Source organism: Chelmon rostratus, chromosome 21 (assembly GCF_017976325.1).
Source record: "Chelmon rostratus isolate fCheRos1 chromosome 21, fCheRos1.pri, whole genome shotgun sequence".
NCBI lineage: Eukaryota > Metazoa > Chordata > Actinopteri > Chaetodontiformes > Chaetodontidae > Chelmon > Chelmon rostratus.
In genome coordinates, this window is record NC_055678.1 from 12,971,168 (window position 1) to 12,988,453 (window position 17,286).

The following is a 17,286-nucleotide window of genomic DNA, read 5'->3' on the forward strand; positions in this document are numbered from 1 at the left end:
AACGATGAGCGTGACTCAGAAATGTGCAAACGAAGGGATGGAGGGAAAGGAGCCGAGATGGAAATATCTCTGTTTACTGTTGTGGGTGGATGGGCAGCATATGAGAAGATGTGTAGGGTGATAACAGAGTCCCTTTCTTTGGCGCGTAGCCTTGTGATTAGATCATTAGTACTAGAAGTTGAGGCAGTTATTGTTAAAGATTTATTTGTCATGGCAGTGAGCTAGCTGCTAAATATCTCCCCTCTCCTTAGGACCCATGTGGATGCCAGAAGACTTATCCTTCTCATCAACATTTTTGCTCTGTGTTGACTTGTTTTTAGTCACGCATTGTATCATTTTGATGCATTATTTCATAAAACTTTATAGTAATAAAACACAAGCCAAATTCATCAGACTCCAGAGTGCATCAGGCATTATGGAAGAGGCTGCGATATTGCTTCTCATGTATAGACCCCCACTGCTACCAACGATTAAACGTTACACTTTGAGCAGTTCCGATAATGTAATCGTATCACAACTGAAGGAAAAGCTTGTTAGCTTGAAGAAATATCAGTATGTTTTATTGGTGAGACGGCAGTCCAAGTGAAATAAAAGCGGCCTCCACCATGTAGAGAGACGTACACACAGACATGGGTTTGGATGGAGATGGTGAGTGGAAAACAAGGCTTTCTTTGAGCAGATTTTAATTAGCAATGTTCATAGCTTGGCTGTGTTCTTTTATGATTGGACCACTGAAAGCCTTTTTGTTTGCCTAATGAAACACATTGAGGGGTATGTTCCTGAATTAAACCGGGTTTGTTTATGTGTGCGTGCGCACGCTAGCAAGCATGTGTGCTTGCGTCCATTTCATTTGCATGTATCTGCTATATGGGTGGGTGCCCACATTCCTTTTGGTGTATTAGAGTTCCATTGGCAGGAATAAGAAGCCATAGCAGGAGACAGAGATGAAAGAAATGCTAGCGCTTTGTTTTCCCTCCTTTCCAAAATAGTTGTTTTAGGTAGGCAGCCATTGCCCATAATTGCTGAAACAGGGTCAGGTATTTGTCTGTCCTGCTTATGATTTACTATAGTGTCTGTTCCTTAGTAATCTGAAATAAGATCTGTGGTTAAGGGCAGCCCAACCTCAGACAGACCACGTAGATTGTGTAAATGCTCAGCACTCGCCTGGTTTCAGCGGGATCCCTTTATAAACACGTCTCACACAAAACCTTCTGTAGACTCTGAGAAGCTTTGCAGAGCATGATTTTCATGTTATTTCCCATTAATCAGTGTAAATATAATGTATGTATCATCCATTAGGGCAGGAATGCAAGACATGGTATTATAATAGTTGAACGTACATTAGAAAATAAATCCAACACAATCCAAATAACAAGGATTTGTATTCATTTAGAATTCCAATAATTGTAATATAAAAAATGCAAATAATGTAATATTAAAATGATATTTGTATCACTCATTTTACAAAAAAATACCATAAATGACAGAAATACAGTACTTAACACCCTGGGCATTGGGCCTAGTGCATAAATATTGATAATTCAGTAGAAATACTAATAGAAATGATGAATATTGTCTCCAGTGTAAACAAACCTCTCCCTGAAGCTCCCGTCTTTGAGCTGTGGTGGTTTTGCTAGAATTCCACGCAGTCTTAACTCGGCTCTCAAATACCAGTGGGTTACAGAGGCTATGAGCGGGGTCAAAGTGCACAGTCGATAGCTTTGTGTACCGTGAGCAAGAACAATCAGTTCTTTAGCAGAATTTGTTGTGCACATGAATACCTCTGAACAGTTAATTGCTGCCATGGCAACGAAACAGATAGGGAAAGTGGCATTAGATGAGCTGTTTGCAAGAAAGCAATCCTCAGCGGTGACAGTGTGAACGTGTGTGTGTAAGGTCTTGTGTGTATGTGAGCGTAGGTCAACATTTTCTCTGTATCACCACACAAGCCATTCAGTGCTGACAAAAGCACGCTTGTGCTGCAGGATTGGGGAAAGTTACTAATGCTGGCAAGATCATAATCTAAGTCACATTGCAGTGAGGCAGCGGTGGGCTTTCACATTGGAGGGATATATTAGGAACAGTTATCGTATCTTGAAGTCACTGGGACTATAAAAGCGGGGACAAGGATTTTATGATAAATAAAACAAAATAGAAATGACAAAAAAGTGGACTTTTATGTCTAATTAACCAATGTAAAAATATACTCTCCAGCTTTGTTTCTTTCCAAGTGGTTAACATCGTAATAAAAAGAGTTAAAAATAGCTCTTCGAGGCTGTACTTGGGCACAGCAGTGTTATGAGCTAAATGCTAGTGTCAGTATGCTAACGTGCTCACAATAGCAAAAACACTGGTGTTTACTAAGTAATGTTTACCATGTATACCATCTTAGTTTATTGTGATAGCAAACAAGCTTTTGCCAATGGCACTAAACTTAAAGACCCACAGAGGCGGGTTTGTTTTGCAAGTATTTTCTCATAAACAAATTTAAATTCATCCTGAGAGAGACAGGTGTGGCAATCCACCCAATAGTTATTGTGACGTGTCACTGCAGGAAAAGTTAAGAACTATGAACAATGAATGTCTGGAAAAAATGTTATGCTAAACCATCAGATGTTTAGATATTTCCCAGGATCATCAGAGTCATCAGGATTCACCCTCTGGACACCGTGGCTATCTGTACTGAATTTCAAAGCAATCCATCCAATAGCTGTGGAAGAATTTCATTAAAAAACAAAAATGTCAACCTCATGGTGGCGGTAGAGGAAAAATCAGGGGATGGCCAAAGTCGGTAGGCTTGATCATTTCAGGGCCACAGAATTTCATGGCAATCCATCAAATAAAAACGCCTTACCAAGAGACCGTCATTGACGTCTCCAGTGCCACACCGTTAAGCACTCATGGGTAAATAAAAGATTCAAACTGGAACAGAATAAAAAAAGTGCAAACGGTTCCCAGTAAAATAGAAAAGGGATGGAAAAGAAAGCTTCCACTGCAGAGCTGCTGTCCATTGTGCACACATGCTGTGCAGCTTTGCTCAGCGAGTGATCTGCATCCATTCTGCATGTGATCTGAAATGATTTAATAGCCTTTCTCTGTGTTCATTGACAGCAGGGGAAAGCGGCTGAGGTGAGAGATGGGAATGACAAGGGACCGACACATACAGATGTGTCTACACTGGCTCTGTAGGTCTAAAAGATTTCAGGGCAGCCCGACAGGTGTCTAAGCGCTGGCTGGCTCCTATGTATGTACTTTCCTGGTGGTGGTTTGGGTTAAAAGTCCCATTGCTATGTGTTTTTAGGATGACATGGCGTCATGGTCAGATCATATTTAGTGATTAGACTTGATGCCGTCTATAAGGAAGGTGCCGCAGTTCTATAAGGAAAAACAATTTATCAATTGGCTGGTTCCTTAAAAATTGCATTCAACACCAGGAAAATGAACAAGAAAATGTTATTCTGATGAGAGGATAATCGACCGGGATATCCTGAGTGGGCCTCCAAGGGGATTGCATCATCACAGTGTGCCTGCTGTGATGATGTTATCAGGGACAGCTGCATGGGGCGGAGCCAGGGTTGAGGCTCTCAGGGAGCCAAGAGGCAGCCAGTTGCCAGCAGATCCCCTCCACAGCGACCCACCTGCTTCACATGTCCATTTTTCCTCTAAACCCCTCAAAGGGATTCCCTGAGTCCTCTTCTATGTCCACTGGCCCCCATGTCTTTGAAGTCATGATCCTATGTGTTTTCATGGCGTTGAAGTCATTATCCAATGGTCGTGTCGTGTCATGCGTTTGATCCAAAAGTTTGTTTGAAGTTTTACAGGGAACTCTTAATGTAGCTATTGGTCACAGGCCAAACATATTAGAGCTTCATGAACCAAGGCAATTATTAACAACCAATGATGATCCAAGCCAATCACTCCTGTGGTCTATTTATGAATCAGAATTTGGGAGACCAGTGAAATGTACAGATTATGTAAAGAGACATCAGCGTCAATGGTTGGCAGTAGCTGGCATGCACAAGGCAATGCTACTAATTTAATTAAAAGCCCTTGAAGGCGAAGCCTGGCCTAACTTAATACCATCAATTAGGGGTTGCACTGCCATCTGACTAAAATCCCACACCCCATTTGTGTGATTCATACAGGAAAATATGCCTCTTTGTCTCCGAGGTCAACCAACTCTTTGGAGAAGCTGGCATAGGGTCAGGAAACAGTAGTCGAGGGTGTAGGAGTGGGAACGAAGGCAGTAGGGCCGGGGTTGTTCGACTAGATAAGCCATAGCATGAGGTCATTTTGAATGAGAACTGATGTGTTTTCATTGCAGCTTATGGCAACATCTTTATAGTGAAACAGCTGCTGTTAAAAGCAATCTGTTGCAGAGCATGAGGGAATATTGTCACGGTTTCATTTCAGTCGAAACACAATTTTAGATAGATAGAAAAGCCTTTCTTAGAAATATTTATTGTTCAGTATGATCATAATGTTGGTTTATTTGTAGTCCGTGATCAAGATGCTTTTATTTCGTGCCCATTATCGTTCGGTAACAGATTTATCTAGTATTGAAATGTACTCTTCATTTGTCACTTTTTGTTTTTTAAGTTGGTGCTCAGAGAGTGTGGATTTATGTAGCCTGTCAAGGATGTGGATTCTGCCTGTTTTGAGAGAGGGATGAAATAATATTTTGGAATTGAACAAATCGCGTTATTAGACCGTTATTTTTATATCAGTTTAAAAAAGAGAAGAGGATGTTCCAAGCAAGGTGGCAGAAAGCCCAGTTGTCACGGATCTGTAAGTTTAAAAAGGGTTTCAGAATTTCCAAGATCACAACAGTCTTTTATTCACACCTATGGAAATGTTTCCGAGTCTGTGATGCAATAAATGTCTTGATCCAATTTCATGTTTTTGAGTAATCATCCTCGCAGATTTGATCAATCTCTCATAAAAGCATTAGACTTGACAGGACACTCTCAGACCTTTCGTCCTCCTTCTGAAGTAAAACAGTCTCTTGGACAAGAACGTCTGAATTACTCATTCGAGGTCCTGTCAGACCTCTGAATCAGGATGCCAACAAATGAGCATGTGACATTATGCCAATTTGGCAATTGAATTAGGTGCAACTGGACGCATTACTGCACTGTCATTCATCCATGTCACTGTTCCATAATCAAAGTGAGAGCATGACCTATTGTATACGATTTCATCAATCCTGTTTTATCAAAGCCTTATGTGAACTGTTATTTCTGCAGCATCTCACAGAGAGGTCAATGATGGCAAACACAAGCTTTGTTTCTGAGTGGCAGGGTGCACCCCAGTAGTCTGTGCTCCCCTCAATCCAATCCAGCCATCCCCGCAGTTTGTCTCCAACAGAGCTCACCATGGAGACTAAAACACTTTTTGGCTCCTGTTGAGAGGAGATCTATGTACTGTACATGTGCAAGTATGTATGAGTCATTATTAGGAACGTTTTATCATTTCATAATGAAATGGAAACAGCATGTGTGTGAGATTAGGTGAGTGAAGAATGCTGCACAATACTTGGGCATCATTTTATGTGATCTGCTGTCATTTTTTGTGTTCATGGTAAGAGCAGTAGGAAATTCCTTTAATTGTGCTTTTTATTTTTTTCATACAGAGCTTTGACTTACCTTATTGTTATCCACAGATTTTTATTCACTTTGACTGCATTTATATAAACAGTTAATATAAGTGTTGAGGATTTTTACATCACATACTCTCCTGTGCTCGGCCAGTGTTCCTCTGTGAGCCTGGCTCTTTGATAGAGAATATTATTGCATTTTGATTAGTCCCCAGTGTTACCACAGCAATATTGCAATGCTGAGTCTCATCAAATGTGTCCCGGGCTTGAATGGAAGAAATATTACATTTCCTGTTTTTAATTTTGAGTAAAAAGTTGAACTGGGACATTGGCAGCCCAGTAGAGCAAATTAAAATGTGTGTGACTTCACTTCTTTTTTTTTTCTGTGAAAAAGATTTGGAGAAAATTAGACAGGAAGTATGCGGCTCTCCCTGAAACCTAATGTTTCCTCTGGGAACTGCAGCATTGTTACACTGTTTATCAACTTCATGGACGACATTTCTACTGACATAAGTTTTAGGCATAAGAGAAAAACATTCTTGTTCTCCTGTAATATTTGACCTTGGCTGAGCATTTTAACGTTTTTGGCATAGAGACTTTCTATAGTGCTGTAGGTGATAAACTCACAGTACAAATATAAGTCTGTGTGTTTTTTTACTACAAATATTTTTTCCTATATAGAGAATGGATCTTAACTCAATGTTAACTGCTCTTGAAACCCTATGTAGGAATGATCAGGGAGTAGGGTGCAAGACAAAAGGTTTCCTAAAGATTGCCCAGCAATGGGCCAAGCTCCATGTGTAAACCAGTGAACAGTCTTATATTCTAATCAATTTCCTCTTGTTCTTTCCCCAAGGTCGGAGTCAGGCATATCCAAATTTACCCATCGTCTATCCCTCAAAGAGCGTGTGGCCAAAGCAGAGAGGACTTCCTCAGACAGACCTCCTTCCTACAGGAGACGATCTCTTAGTGTGGACTGGTAAGACCAAAGACCACCTCTTAATCTGCTTAATCACATTCATTCACCATCCCTAAAACATCAAAGGTTGTGAGAGTGTACTTGGACTTCACTACTTCCTCTAATAAATGAGGGAAAATGACAGAAGGCAGTTGTAATACTCAGACATGAGACCCATCTTCATGGCTTTTAGGTTTTCAGACTGGGAAGATTATGATATGAAATGAGACTTTGTAAACTGGTTCCAGAAGCAGGATTTTTTTGAATAGGAGAATTATCACAAATGAAATCCAAAAAACAGCTTGCAAGACAGTGACAACTACAACCAAGGCTTGCTATGATGTGTCTGTGTACAAAGTCAAGGCTGAGGCCAATAAGGATTGGGGACTGGTGTTTGGGGCGGGGGCAGAGAGTGGGCGGAGTGGTGATAGGCTCCTGCTCTCTCTCCACGTCTGGGTTTCGTTGAAGAGCGCCAAGCAGCTCCAGTGGCGCCGGCTCATCTTGCTCTTGTAAAGCTCCAGTCCTCAGGCAGCCGATGAAAGGAGTTTGAAAGCTTTCCATCACGAGGCTGCCTTCCCATCCCCACCCATGGGACTCCTTCCCAGTCTCCCCTCTTGTTGCCTGGCCTCCACTCGTTTATCTACCCATCCATCCTGCCGTCCGTCCATCTGGCATCCCCTCTGAGCTTCCTGCTATGTATTCTTGGCTCTTCCTTTATACTTCTCTCACCATTGGGAAAATAGCCCTGGGTTAAAGCGGATCTTACACTTCCTTTGCACTTAATTTTGTCAAGTAAAAAATGTCCCAACAGTCACCGGTCTAAACAGTTTCCAGGTTTCTAATTGCTGTGCGGGGACTACAGTAGCTATTCAGTAGAGTCACTTTGTGGTTTGAGGAGTCACAGGTGTGGGATTCTCTGAGGTCCTATCGAATTATGCTAGGGCCCAGTGTGAGGTCTTACGAGGTCTTTTGTCGGCCTTACGAGACCTACTGTGTGGTCTCGCACTGATGTTGCGATGTGTGGTCCACCAGCAGAAATGTGGTGTTAAGTGTATGAGCGTTGGAGTGTATGTGCAGTGTGAGGTCCTTTACTTTAACAGTTCCGTGTTTTTCTCCCATGTTGCTGGAGAGGGGACCTGGCCTTTAAAGTTCAGGCCCTGATTGATGTAGTCTGGTTTTAATGAAACACAGTAGGTAGATTGGACATGCTTATTTACGAGAGGGATGAGGGGGGCTCGGCTACAGCTGGATTCTAATTTTCTCCGGGGCGAGCCACCGTTACAGGAGTGTGACTGGCCTTTTGTGACATAATAAACAAGGGACCCCAGGAGGAGAGATTCAAGGTTGAGGGCTGAGTCATGCTACTAGGAGGTGAAACAAGGTCGGACCAGCTCCTGACAAGACCAGCACAGCTCCTCTGGAATGCACAGTCATCAACGCGGTCAAAAGGAAAACATGTGTGATAGTAGCATCTACTGCAAACATGATGAGTCAGCAGCATTTTTGGAATTGTTCGACATTTATAGCACTTCCTGTAGTCTATCTAAGCAGTCTGTTTTATTGTTTTGTTCACTCTTTATAGGAACCTTTCAGAAGTAATTGTTATCACAGAGCTTTATTTTTTAAGTAGTGTGTTTTCCAATTAAGACATGTGGGATATGCTGATATTATTTAGGTTTTAGGAGCATTCGCTGGAGACCCATACAGCACATGTGTCTCAGTTGGGGTTTTTATCACAGCTTGTGACACCTCTTGCCTGGTTGCAGTAAAGATAAGATAGATCTAAAAAGGTTGTCTAAGAACTGTTGGATGTCATTGTGGATCTTCTGTATCTTGATACAGAGGGACACGCTGGAATGTGTTTGCCTGTAATGAAAGTGAAATGTGGAAATGTTCTGTTTTCCACCAATTTTAGATTACTGTTTGATTATTTATCTGTGTACTGTCCCCCTCTTTTCACTCTTTGAATCAAAACGTTTAAGAGTTAAGTGACACAAGGCTCATATTAAATACCAAACTGGAAACCTACCAGAAGCCCTCCACAGTAAAGCCGTCTCAGGTGGCTTAATACTTTACTATCTATTTAGTGGACCATTGCCGTTTATGTCGATTCAAGTCAGATACCCAAACAAACTGTGACTATTAAGGGAATTCTGGGCCAAGGCAGCCCATATACAAGCTTAAAGCAGGAGCTGTTTTGTAGCTTTATCAAAGTCTGTAAGAGCTGGCAGAGCCTTGGGAAAATGCGATAATAAAAGATAATGGCAGTGTTATTGTTATTGGTAATCATAGTAAATGGGCTCTAGGGTATGGGTGGAGAAAAGAGTAGAAGGAGGGGCAGAGGGAGTGTTAAAGGGGAAATAAGAGGGCATATGCTGCTTGTTAAGATTGCTGAAAAAATCTTGACAATTTTTTTTTCCAGGAAGCCATTAGTATTAATAACTACATTGTACATCTGTGACATCATTGGGTAAAAAGGGTGAACCTGTGAGATTTCTATTAGGAGAATTAGGACTTCTGGTTCTCTAAAAGCCATTTGAAAATGTAATTTTACTTCAGTCTGCTGCTGATACAGTATGTCAGCAAGGGAATTCTTCGTATTATCAGAACCACTTCAATATCTGAACTAATAAACTCAGCCTAACATAGGCTTGTTTCCCACTGGTGCGTATATTTGCTGCCTTGTTTCCTGTGTGTGATGTGGACACAGGAGACATCCGGTAGAGTCTGAGAGTTAGCACTGGGGTTGTAAAGGGACACGGATTTCGTTCCAGCATAGGGCCAGTAAATAAGTCTTTATTTCCATATCCTCTCATGGTGACAGAGGCAGCCCCAGCCCTTCGCCAAAACCCCTGAGTACAATGGAGAGGCAGCCATGTATGTCGGCCAAGCAGTTTTTATTTCCCATAACAGTTCCCCCACAGTACGCCTGGAGAGGAAACTCTATACATAAGTACTTAAACATCAACGTGTAACGTAGCATTCAGTACTCAAGCCATATCTACTTCATAAACGAGAGCGGATATTTGAAAGAGTGCAGTTGGTACCACGGCAGTAAGTGTTTCACTGTGATTTGTGGTTATGCAGTGTGCGCTGGAGGACTTAAATCCTCTCCATCTCCATCCCCTGAAGGCCCCTCTGCTCTGCCTGGTGCCACCCTGTCTTCAGGGATAACTGGGAGCTGACAGCACTCTTAGAATGACGTCTTAACTTCGATGTCAGGAGTGAAGCCAGTCTCCCCTGCTTTAGTGGATATATTAACACACACCCAAACACACACACACACACACACACACACACGGTGGTAGAAACTCATGTCTGCATGTCTGATTTTCTCCTTGATATTCATGCTCACACACATCCATGAGCAAACACACGTTGTAATAGTTAGGATTGTGTTGAGTTGGGTGTGTAAGGGGGAGTGAGGGTTACCAAGTGCTAATCCTTATGAACTGTGCACAAAGGGAATAAAAAAAGAACGAAGAGAAAATCACCAAAGTCTTAGTGGAAAAAGAAGGGCAATGCTCAGGGGGCCCGGGTGTAAAGTGGTTTTGGACAGTGTGCCACTCGCCTCATTTGGTTCTAATTTGATTTAATATTCCCCCACTCTTTCTTTTTCATCCTCGCTTGAGATTTTTCTCCTTTCTTCTGTGGCTGTGAGCTGTCAGTTCAAACGAGACGGACAAATGAGGACGTTAGAGATCCCTATAATTTTTCTCTTTAGAATTTCTGATCAGAACATACTGTTAAAGATCAGTACAGGGAGGGACTAGTTCCTGCTTGTGCTGGAATGACATTTTACTTCTGCTTTGTGGCTGCATTAAAATGATATTATTCTTAGAGTCTAAAAACTAAAACGCTTTGACACACATAATGGTGTGGAACACTATGAGTTAGATATAGTTCAAGATAATATACTGCATAAACTAGATGCGACACTGCATCTACTGTTTCACTGAAAATACATTACAAATAGCATAGTCATGGTTATACACTTATACACACATCCCATGCTACTGGAAGTCAGAATCAGTCTAAACAGTATCAATCCCACTGGGATCGAAACGTTGTCTACTTAAATTAATAATTCTCTGTGGTTTGGAGTCAGTGTGCAGGCATTACTCTTTTCCTCAAGGAAAGTATATACCATTGTTTTTCTTAGTGTTATTTTCAGTGCAGAGACTATTATTAATGCTTTTATTTTTAAGACATCATGGGCAAGAGGAAGGGAATCCAAGAATGGCTGTGCAGGCAATTGTTTTACTTTAAAAAATGGTGTTATCTCAAGATCACAAGTTATATATTCCATTTTCCTGTAGTGATTTGACATGAAGGCATTGATATTTAAAACAGATGTGTAAAACATTGGTGGGTGTTAAAATAAAGTATGTATAGAAATCAGATGCATTGATCATCATGTTTTTGGGTTTTAGTTTAGTTATTTGTTGTTTTCCTCATGTGTCATGTTTTGTTTTACTTCCTGCCTTTGTCTCTTTCCTGCCCTTGTGATTGCAGATTTGTTTCACCTGCACGTCATTCGCTTTCCCTCTCTTGTGTATTTAGTCAGTGTTTACCCTCTTTCAGCTTGTCTTCTTTGTTCCCCTGTCCTGCATTTGTTTCTAGCCTGTGTCTTACCAGTTTCTTATTAGTTTGGTCATTTATATTTTTTGTTTGTGTTTTGGATTTTGCCCCTGCGTGCTCCTGCAATTTTTTTGCTTGTCTGTTTGGTTTGTTTGGATTCAGCTTTGATTATTAAAGCTTGCTTTTGTTCTTCAACCTTCCTGCCTTGGTGTTCAGCCTTGTGCTCCAACTGCAAAAACATTATCATCTTAAATCAATAACCACAATTACCAAGACGCCATCTATGCATGCTGGCACGATACTCTAGATCTCTGATAAACAATATGAGTAATAGGAGGAAACAACTTTGTGTTTTCCTGTGATAACAGGTTGATTATCTCAAGATAAAACTGCTCGGCCATTCTCGGCTTCTGTAGTGAAGTCCTTAAAGTGTTCAAATCGAAAATGGAAATGTGAACATCTGTTCTATTTCTATTTTTAGTGCAGCAGAAATTAAAAAAGTTTGTGCTGTTTGGTGACACTCATAAGTCAAGTTTTTATTGACAAACGCTTCAGGATGTGGGAAACATTTTCACCAGAACAAAACTGTTTATTCATGCTGTGTCAGTCCTGTGAAGTTTGTACTTCAACTGCTTCTTGGCCTGCAGTATTAATTTGTTGAGACTGGGTTTTTGGCCAGATGAGACTCTAGATTTCAGTCCACATGAGAGAGCAGAATTTCTGCTCACCTCTCAGCTTTTGGACAGGGCCAGGGTTATTCTTTCCTACGCAGAGGCACACACACACACATGCACTCACACATAGACAAAGACAGACACATAAACACATGCGTGCCCATTCACAACTTCATACAGTCACACAAGGATTAATTAGATTAAGTACATGCACACAGGCGTACAATCACCTACATGAACAAACATGAACATGCGTAGCTTTTGACATGCACGCTCACACACACACACACAAATACATGCACTCAAATATTTACACACACTGTGTTCTTGATTCTGGATGCCGTGGGCTGCACTAAGGGAGATTTATGAGGCTGGCTCCCTCTTGTCCTGTGTGTCTCCGACTTGATACTCTGGTTTCCACTCCAAACCTCAACTCAGCACACAGACACAGAGAGACAGGGGGTGGGGATGGAGGGCAGCGAGAGGGAGGGTGGTAGGCTGAAAGAGAGAAGTAAGGGTGGGGGGGTGTTGTCAGAGAAGACTTAAATAGGTAAGAAGAGGAGATGAGGAGGGAGGAGGAGAGAGTGAGAAAGAGAGTGAAGTAGATGAAAAGGCAGATTGAAAAGATGATGGAGAGAGACAGCAAGAGTGAGTGATGAAGAGCCCTGAATGCTGGACTGTGGAGTTGGAAAGAAAGAGGAGAGGGAGAAGTTACGAAATGAAGAGCAAGGGGGGGAAAAGCCAGTTAATGTAGTGTGCCTGTGTGTGTTTGTTCATGTTTGTGTGTGCAGAGACAGCCAGTGGGGTCAGAGGGTTAGCGTGGCTCCATGTGTTGCTTATAAGCTGATAAAAGGCAACCGAGGCTGGGGAAACTGCACCCCTCTGCCTACTTTCTGTGTGTGTGTGTGGGTTGTACTCGGGGTCAGAGGCAGAAAGAAAATCAGCTGGGGACCCTAGAGGCTTGCGGTTTGAAACTAGTCTTGGAAAATGGTTTACAGATTGAGATAGGAAGCTCAGGTAGAGCAGACCTCCACACCCACGTCAGCATACAATGGAACAGAAGCGCTGTGAGCGCCAGTAAAGAATTCTTTGCACTTTCTTATTGATGATTTTCTTTTTCTTCTTCTAATTCAATCAGCTGATGATGTTTTCCCCACTTACCTCACCCAGTCAATTATGCCACAACCTCCGTTAACCAATCACCTTGTTGCTGTCAGGGTTAAAAACTTTTCCTCTCTGGGCTGCTGTCAGCTTTCCCTTCATTGTCCGATTGGCACGACCCACCACCACCTGTCATCAGGAATCTCAGATGAAGATCCACATAGCTCTTCATCAGAAGGCTCACTTTTCTTCAAATGTTCAGCACCGCAAGTATCTTGACTCCATCAGGGAATGTTCTCATGACTCCCTCCAGAAGAAGTAGTGATTTCACAATCGGGTCTAATTTGTGTCATAGATATTCACAGTAACTTTACCTATATGCTTTAGCCTATGTCAGATAAATGTGTTTAATAAATAACAGTCTACATCTTCCAATTATTTCATTGAAGACAATGCTCAAAGGAGCATATATGAATTTCAGTTATGGGTGTGTGAGTGTACATGTATACATGGGTGTGTGATGTCTGTGTCCGTGCACGTGAGTCCTCACACACTGATGTCAGATGGGTTTGTGTTGTCATGTGTGACACACCGCCACCCTTTCCACTCTCTATTCATCCATCCATCCAGTCAGGAATGTGTATATTTGTGTGTGAGCATGCACTTTATCCTTTTTACAAAGGATCTATCAGAGTCAGGAGAATAACCCCCACTCAACCACCTCCCTCCATCCTTATCCCACATAAACAGCCGTGGGACTTTAAACATGGCGCCCGGCCGGCGTGTGACTGAGAGAATGGGCCAACTGGTGGCTTCAGTGGCCAGGGGTCGCCCCCACCCCTCTTCTCTCCCTGGCTGGGTGGGTGGCATATGGCGGCCCAGGCAGGGACCCCTTTGGTGTGACACACACACATACACACTGAGAGACACACAGAAGGCCTGGAGCCACCCAGGCTGGGCCCACGATCGCCGTGGGAGACATGGTGTCACCAAGCCTCTGACAGAGGAGGGGTTTTGTGTATGTTTGTGTGTGTGTGATCCCACCTTGAAAGCAACCCCCCCCCCCCACTCCTGAGAACGTCGGCCGCTGCCCGCCACCACATCCCCATGGTGACTCCGCTGTTGTCTCTGCTCATCAAAATTAGAGAGATTTACCTCTGCGTGCACACACAACACATGCACACACACAGAGCCAACAGGTGGCAGGCCTTGCTCGGCACAGCAGGCCCACTTCAAAGGTTAAACATACAGCGGACCGCCCACTCTTTCTCTGCCATTCTCCCAAGGGAGAGCGAGAGAAAGTGAGAAGATGAGGACAAGATAAAAGAGACAGAAAAAAAGACTGCCTGGCTAGGAGAGAGATAGACGGCAGTATGAGCGCGTTCATGTGGGAGCATGCTGTATGATAGAGTATGTACCTGGTATCACAGTTTGTCCTGACTCCCTAGTTCTGCACACAGCTCACACATCAAAGTGAGTCACGTATGAGTTAAACACCTAAGTAAAAACAGAATGCCTACAGGCTTTTCCAGGTCACTTACTTTTTGACTAACTGTGAGGAACAGCAGATGTGAAGGGAAGGACCTGGGTGCCAGTGATTTTAGCACAGATTTTAGCATCGCAATCATCCAATTTTCACACACAGATAAGAGTCGCCTGGCTCTCAAATAGATATCGCCTCAGAACAACCGTGATATGCAGAGCACCATCTCAGCACATCGAGCTTATCAAGAAGAGAACATTGAGGCTGCAGTGGACAGTGGATTACCAAAACGACTGACGACTCCACAGTGGAAAAATATTGTCTAGATGGTGTGAATCTAAAGTAAACAAAATAACCCATGGCTTTATCCCGTCTGGTATCAGTCGTGCCGTCTGCTGCCTTTGGTGCAACAGGCTCAGTCATGTTTTCTCAGCACTTAAGAGCCCGCTCGCAGTCTGTGCTAATAATCTTACTGATCAGGTATATTGCTTCCAGGTCATTTACCACTTTCCCAATGCACATCTGGTAGGGTAATCCATCTGCATCTCACTGTGCAGTCACCTCTGGGATGAAGTGAAAGGGGATGTTTTTAGCAAATGTGCACCACTGAAACACTAACACACTCGTGCACACACCTGATACACCCCTCAATAAAATCTCATCATTAAAATATGCTCGTAAAGAGTCTTAAGAGTCACTCTGATTGTCTTCTCAGCCATAAAATGACACGAGATCCCTCCACAGGGCTGAATGTATGCATGCGTATGTTTTAATATGTGAGTGTCTGCATTTGTTGTGTTGCCATGCCAACTCAGTGTGCATGAGGGGCTGCAGGTCACAGTGCTGGCGTGGCCTAATGTTGCTTATAAGCTGATAAGAGCGAAACAGAGGGGACAGATCTATGAAAACTCACTCTCTCTCTCTCTCTCTCTCCCTCTCTCTCTCTATCTCTCTCTCTCTCTGCGTCCAGCAGCCTGCCTGCTTCCAGCCTGTCTGGTGCCAAGACTCAGATTTCAGAATTTCCTTCTACAAGCCACATTTAGAGCAGCCAGCGTACTCTGTGTGTGTGTGTGTGTGTGCAACTTTCTCCTCTCACTGTCTGCCTCTGTGACCCCCACCACCCTGCTTTCAGTGAGCACTGTCCTTCTGGTGCCGCTCTTTGCCTTTTCTGCATCTGTCTCTCTTTCTCTCTCTCTCCCCATCTACCTACCTCCAGTTCTTTGTTTGTTTTATGGGACTTGACCTACGCAGACAACCAATGCAATACATGTCATCTAATATGAATGGTCATTTGTGCCTGTCTGTAATAAACACGATTAGACACACACTAACATGCGGCAGAGATTTATGTGTTCTGGTGGCAATAAACTAACCCTTGTGAGGAGTTTGGAAAAAGGGGGGTCCTGTCAGCACACAGCTGACCTGAGAGACCTTGTGACACGCTGCAATGGCAGAGGATGGAGTTGGGGTGTGAGGTGGAGCAGAAAGAGAAAGGTGGTGGAAAAAGGAGATGAGAAGAGAAGATGGCACAAAAAAGAAAGCAGAGGCAGGAGGCGTTAAGGAAGAAAAGAAAAGAGAAAGAATCTAACACATTTTTGGCATAAAAGAGTCTTGTTGTATGCTGTTTCTTTGCCTTGATTCTGTTTGGGACAAATATGGCTGTGTAAGCATCCTTATATAGTTGCATTTAACATAATTGTGTTGTTGTTCTTCATTATCAAAATATCTTTCTTCATGCTGCTGTAGCTAATTTGGGCAGCAATCCCTGTGATGTCTTTCTCTGGCACCTACATGCTCATGCACATATGCACAAGCACACATAAACATATGTCTGCGGGTACCACACTATGCAACACAACGTGTAGCTTCAGACCGTTTAAGCCTGTGTGTGCTGTGAAGAAATTTTCCATTGTTTATAGTTTAGATTAACGTTATTTTTATTTATAGATGCAGGAAGCTCGGGCCAAGAACATTTTTTTCTGCCCACATTCAAGTTGTCTTAACCATTCCTACATTACCCAGTCAGGCTGAAATTAATGGTGTCAAAAAAAGTGATTTTCCCTAATTTTTCCCAAAGTTGCATCAGCAAATGTCAAGAGTGCACAACACCATATGAGAGGCAAACACAAATTGTGTGTGGGAGAGAGAGACAAGAAGAGAAAAAAAAAAGAGACAAAGAAAAACGTGGGAGGGAACAAAATGAGACAGAAAATGAGTCAGAATCAAAGAAACTTAACTGGTGATGTTAAGAAAGAAGAAAACATGTATGCAATCCAGATCCTGACAAAAGTGAACCACCACACCAAGACGTCCGTCTATTAGCAGTCATTGCTACCTCACCAAGCTGCTCAGATTTGAAAGATTTGGAAATCTAATCTTATTGACAGTTGAGTCAGGTGTGTGTGTTTCCATGAGTGTGTGTGTGTGTGTGTGTGTGTGTGTGTGTGTGTGTGTGTGTGTGTGTGTGTGTGTGTGTGCATGTGGTTACTCTTGTACTGTTGACAACAGATTGGATGGATTCATCCTTTCTTACAGTTCTGACCATGTCATTTATATTTTGCAACATAAACTGGGAGTCATCAGACTAAGCAACATTTTCCCCTCCGCTGTCAGTTTGCAGATTTGCTTTGAAGAAGAGAGATTTGGCTCTGCTTCCCACTGTTATGAGCTGCTATGTGCATACATGTGGCTGCCTCTTAGCTTGCACCAAAATCTTAGAATTTCTGCGATGCTGGAACCAGTGATCTCTTACATTTTCTGAAATCACAGGTCTTTCCCATCTTGACTTTTAGTCAAACACTCACTGTCTAGACTCCGTCTGCGTATTTTTTATGTAGTCCTTGTTTACATGTGACTCACTGTCTGGAGAACTAAACTGTTTGAGTAAACAGGC

General features: G+C 42.6%; 1 protein-coding gene across 1 annotated transcript in view; it reads left to right on the forward strand.

Annotated features, from left to right (window-relative positions):
- The first annotated feature begins 6,474 nt into the window (after positions 1-6,474).
- The window catches only part of LOC121625303 (ankyrin repeat and fibronectin type-III domain-containing protein 1), a 35,624-nt gene continuing 24,812 nt past the window's right edge, over positions 6,475-17,286 (forward strand). Inside the window, exon 1 of the mRNA XM_041963390.1 lies at positions 6,475-6,575. The gene's annotated coding sequence lies outside the window, so the exon portion shown is untranslated. The remainder of the gene's footprint in view (positions 6,576-17,286) is intronic.